The sequence below is a fragment of the Magnolia sinica genome, chromosome 13, assembly GCF_029962835.1.
Source record: "Magnolia sinica isolate HGM2019 chromosome 13, MsV1, whole genome shotgun sequence".
Lineage (NCBI taxonomy): Eukaryota > Viridiplantae > Streptophyta > Magnoliopsida > Magnoliales > Magnoliaceae > Magnolia > Magnolia sinica.
In genome coordinates, this window is record NC_080585.1 from 35789902 (window position 1) to 35799523 (window position 9622).

A 9622-nucleotide genomic window follows, 5' to 3' on the forward strand; every position below is an offset into this window, starting at 1 on the left:
AGAATGTGATCAGATCAGGTTGTTTCAAAAGTTTAGGTGGACCTTATGACTATGAATAATGGTATGGGATATCCACCATGGAGACCTTTCATGAAACACTATGTTATGTATTTGTTTTGTTCACCAACACATTCATTAGATCGAGCCCCAATGAAGTGAAAATTATTGGCAAATAATGTCCACGCTAGCTAGTGACATGAATATTATGCACGATTAATGGGTGATATATTTGATATCCATATCATGACAAATGGCCATGTGTGCATTACACATCGGGTTTGTCTGTTATCTGCACAATGCATAGGGCTAACCTTAAAAATCAACAATGATTGGGACGTTCCTAACCTGTTAACTTGTGGCTTGAAGTTTTGGATGGTGAACAATAGGTATATGGAGTGGTCAATACTCAATATATATGGTCGAGATCTTCTGACAAGAAGGATTTCTAGGTCTGGTTCATTTTTTGTTTCGGATTATTAGATCAATAGTCTAAATAGCTTAAGATGAGTACCACTTGTATAACTTGAAAACTTAGTATACTATGCATATCTTACTATGATGGTGATGCTTATGATAGCCATTATTTTAGTTTTGATGCCAATTGCAATGTTTCATATGAGGATGGGCCTTAGTGATATAAATCATGCATGATGGGGCATACTATATATGAATATCCTAGATCCTGTATATTTACAGGGTAGTGGCATGTCCACCGGATATGTGGGCCCTCATCCGAACATATGCCTACATGGCTCGAGTACGTGGTTAGGACATTTACTCCGCTGCTTGTCGTAAGGGTAAGGGTCTATAATCAAGAGAACTGAGTTACAGAGGTCTATACTAAATGCTTGGCTCATTTTGGGTCTTGGACAAAATTTTATGTTTAATTCTTATGAATTGTATAAGGCTATGATGAATCTTATATAGAGAATTTGGTTCATGAATATAAATTGCACATAATTTATTTTACATTGAATGGTTATTTTACGAAGTTGATATATTAGCTCTAATGACATCCTTATGAATTATATAAGTGAATACGTTATTCAAACCAAATTGAAAGTAATAGTTTACACATTAGTGACCTTCATTTGGTTAAGTCCATATGCCATTAGTAACTTAGGCCTACTTTAACCAAATTAGTCTAAGGGCAATGGACAAATTTATAGGTGTTGTACCCATCTAGTCTTTAAAGGACCAACTTTGCCGGTGGCTAGACAAACTATAGAATAGTGACCCATATAGCCTACTTTAGTTGCTCTCTGTCCAAGAGACATGGGGAATATCCATTCCAGGGGCGATGGATTGGGTAGGATCCTAGTTTCTAGAAATTATTGGGTAACATTGGTTGTACATTCCACCAAAGTGGTCATAACTAAGAACACGCATTGGTGCCTATATTTAAGGGCATGGCATAAGCATCATGCATTAAAGATCAATAAGGTGACGTTTATTTTCAAATAGGTGATGTTCAACTTGAAGGAATTTGCCGTTTGGTTGGAACTAAATGGGGAGGGGTGGATGGTTTTACCATCATGAGATCAAATAATCCATCTTGCCACAAAGGTGTTGGACCATTTAAGCTTGTGTTGTTAGCATTCAACATGCCTCATGTTGTGAACCGATCATGAGTTATGATCTGGGCCCAAAGGAAGGGGTAGAAATGATACACTGGGTATCACATTGAGATTTGATGATTACACTCATTATTCTGGATAATCTAGCTGACTGCCCTGTTAATTAGATTAAGTTTAGCATAATGAAATGTATCTTTATTGATGCTTAAAGTCTAATAAGATATTCTTTTTATTGTGGGCTTATACACATTTCTGTCACAATTATGAATATTGGATTTAATTTTTAAGTTTGTTCTTGAGAGTATACCCGAAAAAGAGAATGCAGGAGAATTTATAACCAAAGTCAAGGAAAGAATCACCAATATTGATATAGTTACTATGTAAAAGAAGAAAATAGATTTAGCCCAGAATTAATAATCAAGGAATGCTCTATATGTGCACTCTTCTTGAAGTAATAATCTTAATAATTACAATGAAAATTCTAAGAATAAAGAGATCATAACACAATTATTAATGACTTAAGAATAAAGATAAATGACAACATGACCACTTAAGGAAACATTAATATGGATATATTAGGAGAAATAAAATTAAAGTTCTTATCTAACAGAAATTTAAATTTAAATTGATACACATTAGTGTTTGTTGTTAATCAATTAAAGGCTAATGCTCACATCTTGAACTCTAAATAGCCAAAGATCCAATGATGCAGAGAGCTACGTATTCAAAGGGATTGCTATAAAGTAGAAGATTGAGTCTACAATTTTATTTTAAAATTTTTTTAAAAAAGTAGAAAACTATTTTACATTTGAATCTATTAAAACATTTTATTTTACTTTTTGTTATGTTATTTAAAAAAAATATATATACATTCTTTTGATTTTAAATTCAAATGTCGATTTAAACTTCGATGCTCCAATAAAGTATTGAGAGTATGAATGTGAATGATGACGATCTAAAGACAATAATAAAAGTAAAAAAAAAAATATCAATAAAAATTCAACCTATAAAAAACTAATGCACAAAAATTGTAGTTCGGACAAAAGGGTGACATCACTTTTAAGGTTCAATGTACATATTATGATATTTAGAAAAAAAAAATCAAATATTCATATGATAGTTTGACCCTTAAAAAGATTAAATACAACCGTTTCAAATCTTATAGAATTGTGATAAACCGAACCTAAAAATTTCTCAAAAATCACTAATACCCTCTAATCACTTGTTTAGGGAGGGAACAATCAGAGTCGGTCTCGAGTGTTCTGACAATTTAAGGCTTGCACTCGGTCTTATAGAAATTACAAAATTGATTATATATGAGAAATTATGATTCTAAGTGTGGATCCATTGAAGGGTGACAAGAAATGTGATAAGGCATTAAGTTCGTGTATAGTAACACCAGTGATGTGGGATTGATCGGATGAACAAGTTTAAATTACACCGAGTGACTCATTAGTAGGAAGTTCATTTTTATTTTTACTTTGTTTTATGGCATAAATGTCATTGCACAAAAGAACGCAATGCAGGTTCTTAGGACATTATGTTTTGGAATACAATTTTAATATCTATCGTGAAGTCAGGTGTTAGACGTTGTGATATTGCATTCCTCTAAATTAAGATAGGAACAATAGAGCACTTTCTAAAATTCCTTGAAAGGAAGACGATTCATAATTGTTAAGTGTATTTGTAAACCTAACCTGATAATTGCATCATGTCTCGTAGATGCTCAAGGCTAGTGAGAGAACTGTTGGGTAGAATGCATTGGATTCTACCTCATAGGGTAGTACGGTTGACTGTGGAATCTATGGCCGATCGTAATTGTAGTTCACGATTGACAGTGAGAATCCACGGTTGATCGTGACTTGCTGTAATGTTCATGGTGGTGCGATCGTTGGATTTACGTGATTTTGGGCAGTTTAGATTAGGGCTTTTCTAATACGAGTGCTTTCTCTTAAGGAATAAGGGTTTTGCTAAGGAAGATGGTTTCTACACTTGTAAGGGCTTGAGAAGGAATTTTCTTAAGGTATTTAAGGTTTATTAGAGGTGCGCATCGCAAGAGGAGATCAGGTGAAGCCGTAATTGAATAATGTAAGTGGTGTACTATAAGGTTTTGATTATAATGGATATTTCCGTCGCTTTATGCATGATTTTTTTCCTATAAGGGGTTTTCCATATAAAATATCATTTGTTTGCTTCTGGTTTGGTTATTTGCCTGATTATATTATTTTATCTTTATTTATCGTACTTTCACAAAGTGCCCAGATCAACAGCAGTGTTAGATCCAAATTTTTAATTCTTAGGGTTTGATTTGGGTTTGTTGTGGCTCAGGTTTACATCGTTGTGGTGTGATATAAAGCCAATTTACTCCAACAAAGTGGTATCAAAGTGTCAGGTTGGACATTTGGGATTCAGTGAAGATGTGAAGATCAAAATTCAATATATATAAATTTGATGAGAAGAACAATTTTAGTTTGTGGTGGCGGAAGGTCAAGGATATTCTAGTTTTACAAGGGTTGAGCAAGGCATTGTGGGAAACAAAACCTGAAAAGATGTCGGATTATAATTGGAGCAATTTCAGAAAGAAAGCTATGAGCACCATTCGTTTATATTTGTCGGATGATGTTATGTACAATGTCCTAGATGAGGAATCTCCCATGGAGTTGTGGAAGAAGCTAAAAGATATGTATGTATCGAAGTCCTTAATGGATAAGTTATTTGTGAATAAACAAATTTTCGAGCTGAAATTGAAGGAATAATCGGATATCTTGGAGCACATGAACTTGTTTAGCTATGTAGTGAGTTGATAAGGCTCAAAGAGATGGTTAACGAAGAAGATAAAGTGATGATACTTCTAACATCGCTTCTCTCGTCATACGATCATCTTGTCACTATTTTATATGGGAAGAATACAATGAAGGTTGAAGAAATCATTGCGATACTGATTTCCAACGAGATGAGGACTCTCAGGCAGAAGGGTTAGTTGTGAAAGGGGGTTAGGGACGTGGGCTATAAGCATAGTGATCTTGGTCTGACAAGAAGAAAAAGTCCAAATCAAAATCGAAGGCAGATGACAAATACTTCTATTACGATATTAAGGGGCACTTCAAGAGAACTGCCAAAAATGGAAGGATGATCTGGAAAGCAAAGAAAAAGGAAACACAGGTGAATCGATTAGTGTAGTAGAAGAGAGTGCAGAAGGAGATCTCCTCTCGGTCTCCTCAGGTTAGACACTTGGATACTAGATTCAAGATGTTTGTATCACATTTGTCCAGATAGGATTTGATTTGATTCCTGCAAGTCCTATGGTGGTGGAAGTGTTTTGATGGAGAATGATGTAACATGCAAGGCAATCAGAATAGGTAGGATCAAGGTAATGATGTTTAATGGAATCATACAGAATCTAGGTGATGTCAAGCATGTTTCAGATTTAAAGAAAACTTAATATCTTTGAAGGTTTTAGATACAAACAGTTGTATATTCACCGCATTCGACTGTGTAATTAAGGTTACCAGAGGTGCAATGGTGTTGATGAATGGGCATAAGGTTGGTGTTTCGACCAGAAACGAAAATCATTTGGTTCGGGGAATTATCTTACTTAATAATGACAAAGAGAAAGAATGGAGAGAATAATCATCAAATTTATTCATTCCGAATGCATCACATCCTTTGATCCCTTGATTCTAGGATAGAGTTTCTACAACAAAAATACAAATGCTAAAATAGATTTAAATATAAGTTTCGATAGCATTCTGGCTCATATCATTCATGTCCCTATAGGAGATGAGTTGTGCGGACCTTCTTCACGCATGCATCTTTCTTCATTAATCTAATATGAGAATGCCAGGAATTCCTTAAGAGACTTGGAATGACTTGAGATACTCCAGAGAAAACAGCGAAACGTCACTTTATAAGTCATCTGCGCAACTCCTTAATGAGTTGCGTGATTTTGGCTTTCTTTCCTCTCTTTCGCTCTCTCTCTCTCTCTCTCTCTCTCTCTCTCTCTCTTCTCTCTCTAGTACCTGTTAGAGGCACTGGTCTTCTGGAAATCCGATTGTTTACAACCCCAAGTGTAGGGTCGCGATGTAGTAATAATCTCGGTAAGACCGAGGTCGAATCCACAGGGACTGAACCTTGTACGTATACTGAAAGTAACTAGAACTAGAATTAGACGAAGATGTAATCTAAACCGGGAAAAGTTAAGAGAATAATGGTGAATAACTTTAACTAAAACTTGTAAAATTCAAAGGTGAGAAACTAGGGATTCCAAGGACCCACTTGTAGAGATCAGGGAGATCTATGCTTGATTTAAGAACACAACTGGAATCAGACTCTTATCTTCATCCAATTGGAAGATATTCCATTAAAAATCAAATCTGAACTTCCTTTGATCCAGTTCTTAAGAGTTGAGAGGAATAAGAATTAAAATTGATTCCGTCACAAAACCATACCCATGAGACAAAGCAAACAACAAAATTTAGCCAATCTACAACTAATCTAAGAGAGTTATGAACGTTAGGAAGGATTCCATCATCCAACCATGCCCATGAGACGATGGTGAACAACAGGGTTTCCAAATTCACAATCCCTATAATGAAGGAAAAATACTCAAAGCTATCGCAGATCTATTATAATTTAAGTCACAACAAACCATTAAAAACTATGAATATTCCCCTATAATCAAACTATAATTCAAAGAGTTTAACAAAACATGAATAAAAGCCATAGAAATAATCCCATCATGCTATAAGCTTCACCTCTTAGCCCTAGCTAAGAGGTTTAGCTTATCACAGGCATGATTAGACTAAAATCTCTTAGAAAAACATAAATAAACAAGAACAAAAATAGGGGAGAATTTTTTTTTTTTTTGGAAACGGCTGCTCCATGTGATCTCTCTCTCTCTCTCTCTCTCTCTTTTCTTCCTTTGCTCCACACGTCCCAGGATGTTCTCATATTCCTCTCCACGTTCTCCTTTTATAGCCACAAGGGGCGGTGGAAGTCGGTGCTGGAGCGTGCATAAGAGGCTGGAGTCGGTGGAGGCTTTCGCAGCAATGTGTGCAACGAAGACACAACTTGTCTTGCGTTTGGGTGGAGTTTTTGGCCAGAAGATTGTCCCACGATCTGATTTTCCTCCATGGTTAAGGTAAAAACCCCCTTTCCAAACTTCTAGATGGTTTAGATTAGAGATCCGACCGTGATCACGATCGCAAAACGCCCTGCAACATCTGGTTTTCCAGGACATGCTTTACATGCGAAAATTCTTGCGCTGAGATGCTCGGTGAGCTCCACAGTGATGTTTTTGGAGAAATCCACCTCGTTCATTGGATTCTTGGTGAGATTTCAGTCGGAAAGGGGTGGTTTTGGTGCGGCCCACTGTATCAAATCACCTCGCTGTTCATCTTGACGATAATCTGCGTGTGTACACGTGCATGGGACCAAAAGGTCACCATGGGTAGGGTCGTGGCCACTCGCTGGATGGAATGGATGGTCCCGATCATCCATCGGGACGATGGTGGTGGCCCACTACATGTCACAGTGTCCGAATGTGTGGACATTGTGTGTCGGGCATGAAATCGGTCGGGTCAAGGACCCTTTGACCGGGACGTTGGTCCGGCATGGCGTTGGTGTGCATCGTTTGTGCACACACATCACACGTGTAGGTCCCACGGTGATTTTTTTGATAAATTTACTCCATTCATCCTCTCCTCCATCCAATTTAAGGGGTTAAGACCAAAATTAAAGCATATCCAGATATCAGGTGGGCCTCAAATCAGTGATTTGGTGGCTGATTTGTCCGTTGGGCCACTTCTACAGAGATCCAATAGCTGAAATTTTACGTGTATGGTTACTTTATGATCCTCAGGCTAGATATAAAGTTTTAATCCAAACGGATGGTGGGAACCCTGTGATCTTGCATTCAGGACAATTTTCAGGCCTCTTCATCTTCAATCACTTGATTTTCTAGGATCTTTGGCATGTGAATTCTTCAATCTCTGTCCCCTAAGATCTGTCCCTTGCTTTGGTGATTTTTGAGCATTAAATCCATGCTTTTAATACCCTTTTCAGTCCAAGCTCTTAAATTTACATTACAACAAAAACACGATTAAAATAGGACGTTAAGCATTATCATGTTCGTAAAATCAAGTAATAACTGGGGTCTAATATATAATATTTGACCCTAAACACCGATCCCTCGAATGAGGGGGTAGGGGGTATTTATAGGCTCCCATACGTGTGACCCCTCTAATCCTGTGCTGTGGACCCCCCTTTGCATCTTTTATCCAACTGTCTTTGAGGAGAGCAGCGCGGGTCAGCGCAACTATGATGAGTTGCGTGGTCCTGCGCAACTCACACTTCCTCGCAACTTACTCCTAACACAACCTGTAGTCCGCGCAACTTATGTCTTTTACATTTTGCTTCAGTTTCTTTCCTTCAATCTTCTTTCTGTGATCAATTTTTATGCTTCAACAGATGCCCCCTTGATCCGAATTTTATCTGATTATCAGATCAAAATGAATGATCAAAGTTTTATTGCCTTTGAATTGAGTTGCGCAGACTCACGCAACTCCCCTGTAATGATCCTGCGCAACTCCAGTCAGGTCCCGGAACGGTTATAAATACCAAGTTTTCGATCATTTCTTCACTTTAAAATCTCTTCGCCTACCCAGATCCCTTTCCCGCACAACTCGCAGACCTGCGCTACTCGTAGACCCGTGTAACTCCTCTGTACTTGGTGCAAATTTTCCTGTGTTTCGAAACTCTGTCAAAATTTTCTTCTGAGCCTCAAGTCCCCTCCTTCTTAAAATCTTACATTCGATTTGACAGTCTCTATCCCTTACTCATGAAACATTCAAGAGCTTCGTCTTCAAGAAGAAGGGGTCCTACATCCTCTTCGGACTTTGAACAGACTTCTCAACATACTTGGGGATTATGTAGAAATCAATGAAGAAGTATTGGAGCTTCATAACTCCTCTGACAACAAAACAACCATCATTCCCCTCAATCTGCGGCGTCACTGGTCAATTTTACACAGTGAACCATTTGATTGACGAAATAGCCTGGTTTCTATAGACAATTGGATCGTGAAGGAACCAAGAATCTTAACAGGATACCTGGAAGAGAATGGACCTCGCCAAAGAGCTGGCAGGATCATGAAATGAGGTTTTTACGTCCATGCCACGGTCCTCAACAACCTTTCCCTACCCATTATTTCAAAACTGCTGAGTAACTCTTCTTTTCTGAAAGGTTACCGTGGAATACAGAAAAATTTTCAACAATAGGTCTTCATCTCTTTGCAATTTCTACAGTGCTTGAGCTCGAGCCGTCGCTCGAAAACACACTGTCATTCTGGAGCAAATTAACCTCTCTGATGCAATCGTAGCTACGTTAGAACATTTTCACGCGGATGCAGCTATCTTCAGAGGCTTACTCAATCATTGGTTTCCTATTACCAACTCATTCCATCTTCCCTTAGGCGAAATGAATATTACCTTATGGGATCTTCTTTGCATAGTCGGTCCTCCCATCATGGGTAATATTTTTGATGTATATATACCTTCTAATGGAGAATTTGCTCTAGCTTCCGCAGGGGACAACAAATCTGAGATTTAAAGATCACGCTCGAACTTTTCAACGTACTGGCTAATTTCCCCCAGCCCGATCGCATTACTTCTCTTCAATGGCTAGCTCACTTTTCTCGAAACTACAGTATAATTTCTTCTTCCTGCTTTCTACTTTCCAAAATCTAAGTTTCGTATATATTCGTATTGTCATGCTTTAATAACCGTATCTTTACCTTGACAGCTTTACAAGCCATAACCATCAAGAACTCAAGACCATTCATGAGAACATTTAGAGTACCACCGAATACAGTTCTTCCTGCGAAATTGGCTGCTTTTCTAGCTTACTGGTTGAGCTTGGTAATATTTTTTTATTCTGAACTGATAGATATCATCAGGCCATCCTTTTTTGTAGCCACGGGTGCAATGACAGAGGGTCAAGAATATTCGCTAGCTCCTCTAGTTTTGTGTTCCCTGTATCTGGCTTTT